We start from the raw sequence: 16,707 nt of genomic DNA on the forward strand, positions 1-16,707 counted from the left end.
CAGACAATGAGCCCTGTGCGTTTTACTGTAGGCCTACACATGGGTAAGGCCAAATGCGTAGTGCGTACGTGTATGTATACGTATGTACATACACGATACACTCACACGCATATATGTATACATGTATGGCCATGTAAATAGTAAGTGTGTGACAATGTTTTTACAATGTTTTGTTGATAATCAGGTTAAAGTTGTGTTTATATTGTTACATCTTGTATATGCGTGCATGCGTCCGTGTCTATGATATCATCTGTGTGTGTGTGTGTGTGTGTGTGTGTGTGTGTGTGTGTGTGTGTGTGTGTGTGTGTGTGTGTGTGTGTGTGTGTGTGTGTGTGTGTGCGGGGGGAGGGGGGGGGCTTGGGCAGGGTGGTCACTGCTGTAATCTCCTGTGTGGTGAGAAAGCGTCCCCAGGCCAGGAGGTTTGGCTTTCTCCGTGGTGAGAGTGGGGGAATCTGGCACGGCCAGTAAGCATGTATATCAGGCCATCTCACGGCTGGCTGGACACTCCCTGGGTGGCCCAACATGGTCAATACAACACTGGTGACTGGACACACAGAATGGGATAATCTCCTGCTTTCTTTCAGGGCCAGGGTGTGGGCACACACACACACACACACACACACACACACACACACACACACACACACACACACACACACACACACACACACACACACACACACACACACACACACACACACACACACACACACACACACACACACACACACACACACACACACACACACACACACACACACACACACACACACACACACACACACACACACACACACACACACACACACACACTTCCTTTAATGGTGTGGCCTGACCATGGCGGCTTGCTTGGCCTTAATTCCAGGTCAGGCCCAGTCAGGGGGAGACCGAGGGTTGTGGAACCCAGAGCGAGGGGACAGTCGGGGGAACAGAGGGCAGGGGAGACAGGCGGGAACAGGGAGCCCATTTCAGCCAGAGCACTGGAGCGCACAGGGGGCACTGGGGCATCGCCTCTACCGGCTGCTGGGGGAAAACAATAGGAGGTGTGATCGCCCACAAAACATAGGCGCACACTGTATGTGTGTGTGTGACTGTGTGACTGTGTGTGTGTGTGTGTGCGTGCGTGCGCGTGTGCGTGCGTGCGTGCGTGCGTGCGTGCGTGCGTGCGTGCGTCATTGTTCAGTTTTCTTCAGCTCCAGCAACTCGCTCAAACACCCCTGGTGTTCATGCACACAGGGACCTAATTGACACCATAGATTTTGGCCACAAGGTTTAACTGTTTCCCTTTCAGCTCTTTGGCCATTTGTTGGGGGTTAATCACAAGTGAAGAGAATAGGTTCTATCACATCTTCTGTGGCACTTGTCTTCTGCAACAGTAACAATGCACTTGGCGTGTTGTAAGGTAGTAACACAGTTACTGTTTGCTCAATACCATTAGCCTACTTTTCAGGAAATGGTAAAAATAACCTGTGTTCCAATGGATTGAATGTAGTTATTATGTAGTCTCTTAAGCTCTTAATACTGTCATGATATGAGACAAGTGTTGGACCCAAGTGCAGAACCACATAGGCAGGCAGATCAAGTTTATTATCAAACTCATGATACAAGCTGGCAATAAAGCAGGACATACATGGGCAGGACACACCATGACAACAACTATAAAGTGGCAAGGGAATACTGAACACAGGAAGGTTTAAATACATCAAGACTAACAAGACACAAGTGAAACAGAACTACAATCAACACATGATTGGCTGAGACTGAACAGGTCACACAGGTGACATAAAGACTGGTGAGACAAGACAGGTAGCAACAATTAGAGCAGATAGGAAACACAAGGAACATAACTACACAATAAAAGTACGCAGTTCATGACAAATGCCTTTCATTGGTTAAATATTTATAAAACCCACAGTCAGATGTTCAGCCGGATATGTTTGGCAAAGAGATCTGGTTTAGACCGGAAAGAAATGTACACAGACAACTCAAATGCAGTTTACTAAAGACATTGATGAAAAAACATAAAAATATGAAATAATGGGTTTACTGCCCAACAGTGAAGATTATGCTGGATTCACCTAATACTATCTCATAGAGAGGGAAAGAAATGAACCATGGAAGCTTTCAAATTTCAAAATATTTCCATTTTTATTAAATTGAAGGTGAACATAAATAGAAAATGTGCAACATTCAACAACTAATGAAATTCTTCTGTGCAATAAACTAGTAACCGGCAATAACATTAAATAGAAACAGACACTGCGTATACAGTACGGTACAATGTCCCAATGTTTAAAAAGTGGGAAAGAAGTAAAAATAAGCTGTGGACTGGATTAAAGGAGAATTCCATGCTAGAAAGCTTTCTTCTTCGCTTTCTTCTCTCACGAGACTTCGTGAGCTCCATCCACTTGCATGGAGCTCACGAAGTCTCGCGAGATCTCGTGGTAGACGAGACTTCACGCTTTACGGCTGGAACACAGCAACGGGGTTACTATGCAGTAAAGTGTCATGCTACACATACTGTTGACATTATGAAGAGAGGATTTATTTAAAAAAAAAAGATTTTCGAGCGATGGAAATAAGCGAATTAGCACTAAAACCCAGCACCTCATTCAGGGCTTATGGTGGGGTAGGGGAAATAGCCAATAATGCGTTTTTGCACAAAATAACACCTGGACCCCTTTGGTGCGGACCTAACTGCAACGAAAGGTAAGAAAGTCTTCTAGCATGGAATTCTCCTTTAATTCCTGTCAAAGACTTTGCAGTCAAACACCTAAATGTAAATTGCTGAGTGAAAAAGAAAGCCCTCCTGGGACCTCATCCAATTTCCAAAAAATATTACTTGGCAGCACTACTATTACACTTGACTTCAGACAGCTGGAATTGATTCATAAACTGAACTTACCTTTGGCAAGGAGCTCCTATACTTACCCGTATCACGCACGCACACACGCACGCACACACTGCACACACTGCACACACTGCACACAACGCACGCACAACGCACGCACGCACGCACGCACGCACGCACGCACGCACGCACGCACGCACGCACGCACGCACGCACGCACGCAGGCAGGCAGGCAGGCACGCACGCACACACACACACACACACACACACATCCTGTGATTGAAAAATTCGAATAGTGTGATCTTCTAATGTTCTCTTCTTCCAGTCAAAGAGGTGGGATGATTTTCACTGCGTCATTTTGCAGATGTTGGGGTGAGTGATTGAAGCTGGATTGTCGGTTTCTTTTTTCCATGGCAGTAGTAACATGGCCCATATCTGTGGAGATATAAGCAAGGAGAACATGAGCAAAATCCACACCACAACTAGGAAATGATTAGTAAAGTCCAAGTCCAAGACATGGTGTCAATATGAAAGCATTTATGGTAAAATCATGTTTTAATTTACACATCTGTAACTCTGAGCGTGTACAAATGTAACCAAATGGGCTCTTGGGTCCATTTGGTTACATTTGTATGTTTTGTATGAATTTGTGTAGGACGAAAATCTACACTAATAGCTGAATATAGGAGGGGCTAGCATTATGGTAGGCTAATTGTTCGGGCCGGGCATGATTCGGACCGGCCCAGTTAGGGCCAGGCCTTCATTTTCAGGCCCATTGAGAACTCTAATCACATCACATTGGCTATTTTTGGCAAAGAGAAGGACATACTTAGACAACAACGGCCAGTTTATTACGTCTAGAGGGTTTAAGTGTGCTTGACAACCTGATTTATAGTAGGCCTATATGAGCTGTTTGAACTTGTAAGAAGTGGGTCATTGATTGATTCCCAAAAATATTAAAGGAACAAAATGTGTCACTAAGTGTTTTAGTTTCCAAATAAGGGTTGATTGCATATTTCAAGAGACGGTTGGCAACCTTAACTGCAGAGAGGGAGGCCAGTACGTAGACTGATGACCAAAACTAAGCTGAGGAAGCCTTATCAGTGTGTAAATCACACTGCACATGCGCTTTCCACACACAACACAGCCGTTTATGTCACTGGCTCCCCAGACACGCTGAAATGTTTGTGTTGTGTGTGTGTGTGTGTGTGTGTGTGTGTGTGTGTGTGTGTGTGTGTGTGTGTGTGTGTGTGTGTGTGTGTGTGTGTGTGTGTGTGTGTGTGTGTGTGCATGTGTGTGCTTGTGTGTGTGTGTGTGTGTGTGTGTGTGTGTGTGTGTGTGCATGTGTGCGTCTATCAGCTGTCTGTATCAGTGGTGTGCGTGACCCCTATGCAACTAGACAGTCATGGGTCAGGGGTCAGATTAGGGCCTGTCTGGGTTTGCCGGCTGACCCCAGCGCCTGCAGCGCACACACACAAACACTCGCGCATACACGCGCGCACGTGCGGGGGATGGGAAGTCCCCTACCAGACTAATATCACCTTGGGGATTAGGATCCCAGACACAAATACATTGACCCCCAAACACACACACACACACACACACACACACACACACACACACACACACACACACACACACACACACACACACACACACACACACACACACACACACACACACACACACACACACACACACACACACACACACACACACACACAGTCACACTGTCACAGACGTGGCTTCTGCTTGGTCATAAAATGAGACTCATGGGTCTGCATTGCATGACGCAGAGGAGCAGCAGAGATGCTGAGTGTAATTATCCTCTGGTCCTGAGCATGAGGAGAGGAGATGAGATGAGACTGGAGGAGGTCCTGCGCTACAGATTACAGCAGCATCACCACACCACTGAGCACTAAGGAACGAATACCAACGAAGTCACCCTTTTACCAACTCGCTCCGGACGTACATCCGGCGGAACTGCTCAGACTGGTATTCCTAAAGTATCCTAACTAAATTATGCTTAAACGGTTAAACCTAACCTTATTCCTAACCTTAACCTTTGGTTAGGCGTAATGTTACTTTTAATAGCAAATTCGGTTTTTGAACACACCATTTAGCTTTAGGCCTGTTTAGGCAAACTATAGTCTTAGTCTAGTTTTAGTCATAGTCTTTTAGTCCTAGTCCTAGCAAACAAAAATGAACACTGCCATAAAATAAACTAAAACTTAATTGCCCAGACTCTTCTTCAACAAAGATGGCGATGGTTTTGTACATATAATAAATGTGTAAGGTACAATTCATTGAATTCTTTAACCAGAAACTTAATCTCAGTAAAACAGTTCCAAAACGTAACCCTAGTAAAACTATGCCTAACCCTAAACTTATTTCTAGCCATAAACAATTCAAGAACCACCGCACAGAGCGGTCGGCGTGAGGTTGGCGGAAAAAAGAGAGGGAGGAGATGGATTATGGGCGACGGTACCTGTTACCCTAAGGACACCGGAGGCAATACAGTAACGCTAACCTAGCTAGCAGTCATAATTATGTCCAAGGCTGTTACTTATGGGAAGAAAATAACCAAATGTAGTTATTATATAGTCAAAAGTTAATACATATTTTTTCATTGGTCCAATATTTATAAATCCTAGGCTGCATGGCAGACTTAACCGCCTTCATTTACTTCTTTTTTGTTGTTAAAAAAACCAACCCTATATGCAATGACGCCAATGCCGCTCTGATAACATACCACCACATATATGTTGGGGTTCAGCAGTGGACTGGTTAACAATATTGGCTGCAATATGTAAGTTGCCGATGTTCAGTTATACTAATTAGTAGGAAATATAGGCCATGTTATGACAACTATACTTCTGAAAATGACATGTAACATTTTGGTATACAGCACAAAATGTTTCAAGAATCAAATTTCAATAAAATGTGATAGTTTGCAATAGCAGAGTGCAGGATTTAGCTTTTTTCATCTTTTTGTCTACTATTTTATTCTTCCTTCCACCTGCAAACAGATTTATTTTGGACGTGCGAATACATTTCCCTCTTTTCCTTTAGAAACCTATTTCTGCGAGCCTATTGTTTTGTTTGTAAGTACGCCACGGCCCACGGCACAGTGCACTGCATGAAGCCAGAGCAGGGAGAATTGAAAACAGATATGGCCACACACACACACACACACACACACACACACACACACACACACACACACACACACACACACACACACACACACACACACACACACACACACACACACACACACACACACACACACACACACACACACACACACACACACACACACACACACACACACACACACACACAAACATGTCATGAACACACCAGACGCTGGTGAGGATCTCAGGTTAAAATCACAATCAAAGAGATGTGGGACCGGCCCACAGGATCTCATGCACAGAGTCAAACAGAAAAAGGTCAAAGCCGCAGGAACCAGTGAGCTGCACACTTCCAGGGCATTGGAAACCCTCCCAAATAAGCCAGAGTGTTAAGCCCACTAATCCCCCTGTATTATTGCAACATCTGTGAGGTCTAGAGAGGCTCTGCCAGTGATTAGTGAGACAGATGTAAACAATAACCTTCCTGAAGGAAGTGCTGGAGAGCAGAGGATATAACTGGAAGACTTAAGGAAGGACATATGGGAGTGTGGGAGTGGGGAGTTGGGGGTGAAACAAGTAGACAGCAGAGACACAAGGGAGAGAAAGTGCTGAAAGGCAGGGATGGAGGAGGTATTGGCCATATTCACCCGGCAGCCATTTTACCGTGACATCACACTTGTCCTGACTCCTGCACCCTACGATGGGACTCAATAATACAGGCGTTTCACTCAGATGGCCATGGTTTAGCAGGACGCAGCTGTGCACGTTTCTGAACAACAAGGCTGGCATGCTGACAGCGAGGCCTTGGGGCTTGCGAGTAACCACGCTGAACAGCCATTGGCCTTGTGTGTCGACAAGCGCATCGACAAGCATCTGAGATGAGATGCATAACGATATAGGGTGGGAATCTATTTTGAAATTGCATATAGTAATTGAATATTGATATGAAACATATTTCTTGTTTTCCAAAAGGTGGACATTCAATGTAGCTACAGTAGCTTAGCTTAGCTTGTCAAAAAGACTCAATGCGAGCAGATGAGAATGTGCATTAGGCACGCAACACTGTGTTACACAGGTCCCCAGGTGAAACATTTGGGTTTTAGGAAGTCCCACAGTGTGGGAGCTTGAAGAGGTAAAATGTACAATTACAATAAAAAAAGAAAGAATACATAGCATAAACAATGAACGTAACATCTGTCTAAAGTCTAAACAATATGCTATCTAATAACAATCTGTACCATGAAACTATAGGATATCAGGTAAACAGGCATCTGTCTAAATAACAAGCAATATCAATTATTTGCTTAACATTTGTGGTCAAGGAAAACAAACCTAAGAAACAGTGTCCAAGATATGTCTGCATACTGTAGTAGTAGCCATATCTTGGTGAAGAATGGGTATTGGATGTAATTCTACAGAATATGTATGTGCGTGCGTGCGCGTGTGTGTGTGTGTGTGTGTGTGTGTGTGTGTGTGTGTGTGTGTGTGTGTGTGTGTGTGTGTGTGTGTGTGTGTGTGTGTGTGTGTGTGCGTGTGTGTGTGTGGGGGGGGGGGGGGGGGGGGGGGGGGGGGCAGCCATGAGTTTGCCAGGGAGATGAGGAGCAGATTGGGAGACGAGCAGACCCTGGGCCAGCCGTGCCCCAACTGGCTGACGAGACACCAGGGAGAGACCAGCCTAATTTATGCAGAGTTTAGCTGAGGGGCCGAGGGGTGTGAGGGGGTGTGTGTGGGGGTCTACTCTGGAGGAGGGACCCCCTCAAAAGGACACAGAGTTGGAAGGAGCGGTTATGGGTGCTGCTAGCTAGCAGGGAGCAGGACCATGGGGGGATGGGATGGGAGAGAGAGAGAGAGAGAAAGAGACAAGGCGGGGGCTCCCGGCTCAATGCAATGCGGGCTGTCCGTCTGACGTGCCCATTAAGGTTTTGGGATTGGGGCTGGGGGTGCGTGCCGTGGACAGGAGGAGGGAGACGGGAAGAGAAGGGCAGATAGGAGGAAAGGAGCACGAGAGGGGCTTAACCCCCTCTCTGCTTCGCCATGCACCCCACTCTGCTGGGCTCCTGTCTGGGTACCTATTAGATCCACAGGGCTGCCTGTCTTCTCCTCTGCATACTAATTGTCCATTATACTGCACTGACCATGAACAAGGAACTGAGTGTAACTATATCCTTTGGCAGAAACCTTATATCTCTATCAATATTCCATCTTTTTATGTGTTTTTCTTCTTCATGAATGTATGCAGTTGGTCAACCTTTAACCACTCAAGCCCTATATTTATACTTCCTCGTAGAACAGTGTCGCAAAAGTAGCGGACAGAGCTGACCTTCAAGCTCACTAAGTGTCACATTGCAATTGTACATCTGCTATTTCTGCTGTTTTTGAATGTGGTTGCATGTGGTAGTCTGTCTGTGGGGTTCATAATTAATAACCAATGAAAAGCATGAACAAAATCTAAATAAAAATAACAACAAATAATAATACTAATAACTTCAGTGCATCAATTGTTCTTTTTCCTATTTCCTGAAAAGTAACGGTTTTAGACATCATTCTTGTCGGGCAGAAACCGCATACCAGTATGTCCAAAACTGTAATTTTTTTAGGATTCAAATTAAGAAATATCAATGATCAAGTAGGGAAGTCATTTCCAAAATTGGAGATAAGAGGTTTCTGCCTGACAGCAACAACATTGCAAGGTTTCCGCCCGTTATAGTGACGATATGAGAGAGAGGAATCTAGGCTGGCTGCTTGCATGAGAGGCAGTACAAGTAAAGGGCTTCTGCTGCCTTTCTGCCAGCCAGCTCCAGTAAGGAAGAGTGGCATACAGAGAGGAAGGAGCTGGCTGAGGGCCAAGTGAGCGTGCGTGCGTGCGTGCGTGCGTGCGTGCGTGCGTGCGTGCGTGCATGCACAAGTATAGTAGAATTAGAGAACTATATGCGGTATGCACTAAACCATTTTTTATTCTCGTTCATAACATACCATGTCAGACTATCCGATTAAAATGGAATTCACGCCGGAGGACACGTTCGCGAAAATATTGTGTAATTAATCGAGGACGGGGGACGGGGGGGTGGAGAAGGGTCATTCAATAATGGCGGCTGCAGAAGCACAGTCTGGGTGTGATGATAGCGACGCTGGCATCTGAAAAGACTAGGAAAACGTGTTCTTCACCTTGCGGGTCGCCTTCTTCCCCGTCGCCATGCTTGTTGTTGAGAATGTGATAAGGATGTGTATGCGCCAGCAGCACCAGGGCACTGTGGGAAGAGGGCAGTCAGCAAAGAGCTGTATAATTCTATTGGTCATTGCATTTGTCATTGCAATGAACGTGTCGTAGGGGAAGTCACACTATAGGTGAGGAAATGTCCAAAACAAATCTAAACATTTGTATTGATGACGTGTTGTCGTGGGCGTCGCAGAGGCCGAATATTTGTCTTTTGATATGTCACACACTACAAGATGAAAAGACGCACGTTAATTTGTAGAGAGTTCATTATCGAGCCCGGCTTAAATCGCGTAGTGCATACAGGCCTTTAGACATTTTTTTCCTTCTTCTTTTTACAATTAGAAAAAGCTTCAAACATTTAGAGGTTAGGTTTGAGCTTTTGGATCTTTTTTATACTGTGTGGTGTGCTCCTTACGCTTAAAATTCCAATTATTTTATTAAATATTTATAAAATCACCTGCTTAAAATGTTGATGTCCTCACAAGTATAGTAATACTAAGACGCGTGTTTGCGTGCACGTGTGCGTGTGTGTGTGTGTGTGTGTGTGTGTGTGTGTGTGTGTGTGTGTGTGTGTGTGTGTGTGTGTGCATGTGTGTGAGGCCCCGGCGAGTATAGGGGAATGGACAGCTCGGCAGGGTGATGGTTGAGTCTGGTGATGCAGGCAGACAGTTTAATGACAGTCCTCACCCCAGAACATACAAGCCAGCTAGCGGGTGACACACTCACAGATGTACACTCACTGCATGACACATGTGCTCCTATGTGTGATGTATGGTGTTGGCGTGTTCAAAAAGAGACACCGCGGCTGACGGAAATGAAATAAAAAAAAACGAAATTTCTCTGTATGTGTGCAATGTGTGGAAAAAAACCAACCAGAAGCGTCTGAAAGGACCACGAGTTCACACGTGCATTACTGCATTCCATCTCATCTTCTCGTATGCTGTTCAGAGAAAGGCATGTGAGTATGTCTCTGTGGATCTATCCCAGTTATTTCCTCAGCCTCAAATGAGTGGTTCTCAAACTTTTTCATGTCAAGGAGGACTGCCAAATAGATATCTATTAGTTATCTATTTGGCTGCAGATATATTTGGCTGCGGATCCCCATCTGAAAAGGTTTTGCCAAACAAAATTACTAAGAAATATTCCAAGCATTTTTGACATTTTTCTAGAAATGCTCACAGCGTGGAATGAAAATATGGATCCTGGGCTTAATGTAATTAACATAATTGTTTTGTATTAAATTGTTAAATTGTTATATTATTAAATATCAAACAGCCTATGTTTCCCAAAAAGGAATCAGTCCGACCCCCACCCCACCTCCCGTCAGCATAACGAACCCTGATGGACTACAAGTTACCATGTGTAAACAGTAACAAAAAGCAAAAGTACACAGTACAGTAAAAGGCTGTTTGTTGACTACACACTGGAGGGAAACTAATTGGACTTGTGGAGGTAAACTCTCTGTATAGCCTGAATGTTGCCGGACCACAGCTCTGCATCTCATTCATTAAGGACCATGGCTGCCTGCACCATGCAGTTCTCCTACACTGAGTTTGGTTCGCTCTTGCCCAAAGAAAGACATAGAGCCCCCCTCATTAAAAATACATGTCACTGGATCAAGCCCGGGACTGAATCGTGTGATTTTCCCTCCTACCATAAGTGACCGTGACTGAGCGTCGGGCCTGAATGGGGGCCCAGATAGAGCGCTGCCCATGGAGCCCCGCACCGCGTCCCTATGGGAACCACCCCCACACAGAGGGGGGTCATTTAAAGCATTGTTGGTGTGTTAACACAGCTTTTTAAAACGCCTCTTTATGGACTCAGCTAAGCAAACTGCAGCCCACGTACGCTCTTCTGATACCAGGAGGGAAAGTGGAGGAAGAAAGTAAAAAAAACAATGAAATTAAAACAAAATGGGATTTAAAAAGTGAGCTGACGAAGAGAGAACATGAAAGAAAACAGAGTGCGTTACATAAACAAAGTTAGCGGGAGAATATAGTTTGGAAAATGTTAAACTTTAAAAAATGCACATTATATATTACTTTGTACTTTGTACTTTGTTTGAACATATTTAGTAGGCCACGAAACCTAATTTAAGCTCCAGTCCACAACTTGCCAAAATAGCTCCTACCCACAGGCCTGTATGCATAAAAGCATGACCTCTAATCACCAGAGGAGAGGACTGGAATCTACAGTAGTGCATGTGGATGCAGTGGAAGCAGGTCACTGTCTCTCTGTGTCCTCTGATAGTCACAATACTGTACAGTGTACACCCATTTACCCCCAGGACTATAGACATCCTACTGCTGAAACAATAGCAGAGAGAGAGAGAGAGAGGAGAGAGAAACAGGGCCGTGTCTCCCAAGGCTGATGCTTAGGCTTAGTCAGTCTCACAGGGCACCGGGAATGACAGTGAAATGAATAACAATGAACTTGCTGAGAGTCAAGTTCACAACACTAGAAATCAACTAGGGCTGCAAAAGCGTAGCCATGCACAAAGGAAAAGCCATGGTATGTTTGGTGTGCACGTACACACGTGCGTGCGTGCGTGCGTGCGTGCGTGCATGCGTGCGTGCGTGCGTGCGTGCGTGCGTGCGTGCGAGTGTGTAATTGTGTCGCGGCACTCAGGAATATCTCAATATGAATAGAGAACGGGGCTCTGGAGAGGAGTCCCCACTAAGATGAAAATGCACACACACACACACACACACACACACACACACACACACACACCCTCCTCCCTCCCCTTGCCGTCTCTCCGTGCACATACCGCAAGGACCCCTTGACTCTATTCTACAGCTGTCTGATCCGTGCCTGATGAAAAAACAATATGGCATGGAGGGGGGTGGGGGGGCTGCAAAAGCAAAAAAGCGGACATTTGTAAATCACAGCCCCATATAAACATGGGGTTTATTAATAGGGGGTTTCTCGTGCCGTTTGGCAGGGGTCCACCTCAGCCACTATAGCATGGCCAGCCGTGTAGCACATTGTCAGCTGGCTATAGCCATGCAGCCACGTCGGCGCTCTGGCTGAACAGCCTCCACTGTGCATCCTATCCAGCAGAGATGATGGTCGGTGGGGGTGAGAATTCATCTGAATACATTTACATAAAGATTGTGCTACGTTGGCAGAGGCAGCAGGACCACTGCTGAGAATGCAGCGTGCCAGTCATTGTCCGCCAAAACTCACAATCATGTTTGAAATGTAGGCTGAAGGAAGGGGGTGGGGGGGTGGGGGGGGTTGGTGGTTGGGGAGAGTGGCGGGTTTATTTGGCCGTATGAAGACGTAGGGGGGCTGCGTGCTTTTAACTCATTAACACATTGTCTGCTGTTGACGTATACATCTTTTAATAGCCATCTGTTGTCTGCAAATGCCGTATGTGTTATATATTATATATGCGTCTGAAAACAGCACCGCTAAAAAACTACTTTTTGCCCTGAGCCGGTTGCTAGGCAAGGCCTTGCTCACCCCCGCGCGCACGGAACGTTGTCGTGCCTGCATAGACTACTGTTTTTCATTGCATTGCGATCGAAAACGTTTCTCGGGAAAGATAGCTAGCGTGAGCTAATGCTAACATTAGCATTTTCTTACAATGGGCGGTCTGCGAGCAGAGAAAACGGAAGTACTTGAGTAGTAATCTCCCCAATTCCGGCCCCACTCAAGCTATTTACCACTTGTGGCCACATGGCCGCAGTCTTTGTGTTAAAACCGGCAGAGCACATGTGTCATTTTACATTTTAGCTATACATACAGTATGCTATAGCTGCATACGTTATAGCTATACATAGGCCTACAGTATAGCTACGTTTTTCAGAAAGCTCTTAGGATTTACAACAGTGGTTTATAAAAGTGGTTCTCAAAAATAGCAGATCTACAAGTTCACGATCCGTGGTGCAAACTTGTACGTCTGCTATTTTTGAACATTTTGGGGAAAAAATCTTAAAAAGTGAAAGTGAATCAATTGGATTTTAACACAAATATTCTCTATTGGGCGGTCCCTAGCACAAAAATTTTTTAGATTGGGGTCCGCGCAGCCAAATATATATAATGTTTGTGGGTCCTTGGCATGAAAACGTTTGAGAGCCACAGATTTAGAAGACGTTTGTAGAATGGGCACACGGGTGTGATTTTTGTTAATGCTATCAGGGGGTCCAGTAACTATGGGAGAAAGAAAGAGGCTAACATAATAAGGGATCACTATAGGGAAGAGAAGCAAAAGCACATGTCGGACAAAATAATTTCCAGTACCGACACAAGTGAGACCAAGACCATATTTATTGTATACTGTCCCATTATCAGGTTGTAGATGGAATGTGGATGAGTTCATCAACGATGAGATGATAACTGGGAACTATGTAAGCAGCCCTGGATCAATCTTCCACATCTGTTGGAAAGCTGAATAAAACTAAACGAGATTATACAGTACAGTTACATTACAATCAGATATGCAGAATTTATGAGGCAGCACACCAATCCTTGTTCACTGGCACAGGCAGATTACATATCAAAAATCGCAAAACAAATAGCTAGCAGATCTACAAGCCATGCGTTTTGAGCTCGTAGATCTGCTATTGTTTTTATACGTTTAACAATAACAATATGGAGATAAGAGGTTTCTGCCTGACAGCGACAATAGGATTCCACATTACATTTCTTACAGTAGCCTTTTTTCTGCATAATAGGAAGAATAACCAGATGAATGTTCTCCGGTCATGAATTTTCACGTTCTATGATAAAAGGCTCCACAGCATAAAGCAGTGTTTTTTAACAGTATAAGTGTAGAGTAAATTAGAGGTATGACAGATGTAAGGTCCCACTGCTTACCATAACACAGATATTTCAATATCTAATAATGATATTATTAGAAGACAGCACCGGGTAGATTTGCATTGTAACAAATGTAAAGGATGTGATTTCCAAATGTATTTATCAAACGGGTGGGAATTGGAAGTGAGCACTGCCCACTAGGCCTTTTAAAATATATATAGGTTATTTTAAGTAATAAAATAAAAGCAGGTATAGGTTCTAGAAATCTAGAGGATGCAAGGTGAGCAGCATGGCTCTTTAATAAAAGCAGGTATAGGTTCTAGAGGATGCAAGGTGAGCAGCATGGCTCTTCAGGTATAGGTTCTAGAGGATGCAAGGTGAGCAGCATGGCTCTCTCGCAAATATAGTCAGTTAGTGAAGCTATACTGTCAGAACGCAGCTTGAGGACAGGGAGAGGGGGAAGGAGGCAGTGAGAGAGAGAGAGAGAGAGAGAGAGAGAGAGAGAGGGAGAGAGAGAGAAAGCAAAATACGAACGGAAAGGGTCAGCAGGAAGAAAAGCTAAAGCCCAGAAGCAAGCAAAAGTGCATGTGCACTGAGCATATATATTTGTGTGTGTGTGTGTGTGTGTGTGTGTGTGTGTGTGTGTGTGTGTGTGTGTGTGTGTGTGTGTGTGTGTGTGTGTGTGTGTGTGTGTGTGTGTGCACGCACGCAATGTGCATATGCTTGTGTGGACATATTTGTGTGTGTCAGCCCCAGCTGGACAGACATTTAGTTGACATGCTGATAGGGATTTAAGCAGTGGGTGGGTGGTGTGTCTGAGCAAGGTGAGTGAATGAGCCTAGAAGAAGGGTAGCTAGTGGGGATTGGAGGATGATAGGAGGAGGAGGGGGAGGGGGTGGGTACCAGAGGTTCTCACAAAACTGCCGTTACTAAGCTTGATTTCAGTGCGAGTTGAGACGATTAGGAGAGGGAGGCAGAGTGTGGGGGTAAAGGAGGTGTTGAGTCGGGGGGGGGGGGGGGGGTACCCTCCAGGCTATGGAGGAGAAGGGGGGACAGGTCTATTGAGGTGATGGGGAGAGGGGGTCTTTCAGAGTCTAATGGAGCATAAGTCCTCAATGAAGAATGGAAGCCGGCTACCGGAGGGCGGGTTAGCTGGAGCCTCAGCTCCTCTCCTCTCTGCCTCTCCTCTCACTGCTCCTCTTCTCTCCTCCTTGTCGCTTTTCTGTATCTCTCCCACTTACTTTCCCCTTATTTCCCCTTCCATCTCTCCACTCCTCCCCACGGCTCCTCTCCTCTCTCTCTCTCTCTCTTCCCTCCCTTTCTATGACCACCCTCTTCTCCTCGTTTCTCCTCCGCCTGCATGCATGCATCTCATGTGCTGCAGTCCCTCCTCTTAAAGGGCTTTCACTGTTTATTCCACGGCAACAACCTAATGCAGCTTATGTTCTCACGCACAACGGAGACCAACGGATGAAGAGGCCATAATAGCTTGCGTTTAATTAATAAAGAGGATTATCAGGGGATTTTCTGGAAGACAATATCACACATTGTTAAAGAATGGACGCACAAAGCAATTTGGCAAATGGCAGAGGTCCTCTAGATTACGGCTGGACTGAAGATGAAGTATATTACTGTATAGATATAGACTGATGTTACTCTCTACACTCCAGTGTGAGAAGGTTCACTGAAGAAATACTCAATTATCACAAATATTATATCATTGTTTCAGTGTTAATTTAACTGCATCTCACTGTGTACTGTAGTCCAATTGACAGCGACAAATTTCACACATTACACACATCTATTCATGGTATACAGTAAAGACATGATGTGAACCCTGAGGTTACATGCTAAATTACAGGAGGCACCAGACTGTGCCAGCGAAGCGTGGATGTCACAGTGTCTGACTGGGCCTGCCTGCAGACCGTGTTGGGCTGGGGGGTTATTTTATTTGACAAGGGGGCTGACTGCATGGGCTACACAGCACTGACTTCTGATTGGATATTGCAGAGAGCTGGCTCGGGACTGTCCAGCAGCGAGGCAATAAGAAGCAGCTTATAAAATAAGCAAACACAGGAACACCCACCGGCACCCAGACAGACCAGGGAGTGATCGCCAGCCAGCCCACCCCCTCTGACCTTGACCCCTGGGGTCCTTCCCTCACCTGCTTCTGAATGAAAGTCAGTGCAGCTGGGGTGTCTAGCCACGTCCTAAGCAAACCCCCCTCTATTTCCCCGACCCCCTCATCCCCTAATCATTTAGCCCGTTCCCACGCTCGGTGGCCAGGGTGCTGTCTGTCTCTCTCTGCCTCTGAAAGGTTGGATTTAATATTTATGTGGCGCACTGGGTTGGCTAACTGTGGTCTATGTGTCTGGTTTGATCTACGTATCTTTAAAGGTAGCCACTTTGATGGGGAATTCTGTGGTTTGTAGAGAGACGGATAGATAAGCCTCCAATAAAAACATTAGGCAGTGTTTCTCTTCCTTTCCTCGGGTCTATCTATTCAGACATTTCTTGCTCTGGTTTCCTTATTTCGTGTCAAATGTCTTGGATTGCATCTGACTTCAATATCTCTCTCACGAAAATCATTCAACTTTTATTCTGACCGAAGGAACATTAGATTCAGCACTCATTTCGACAATGCGTACGTACGTGTGTGTGTGTGTGTGTGTGTGTGTGTGTGTGTGTGTGTGTGTGTGTGTGTGTGTGTGTGTGTGTGTGTGTGTGTGTGTGTG

This window comes from Electrona antarctica, assembly GCF_951216825.1.
Source record: "Electrona antarctica genome assembly, chromosome: 7".
In the NCBI taxonomy this organism is placed as follows: Eukaryota; Metazoa; Chordata; class Actinopteri; order Myctophiformes; family Myctophidae; genus Electrona; species Electrona antarctica.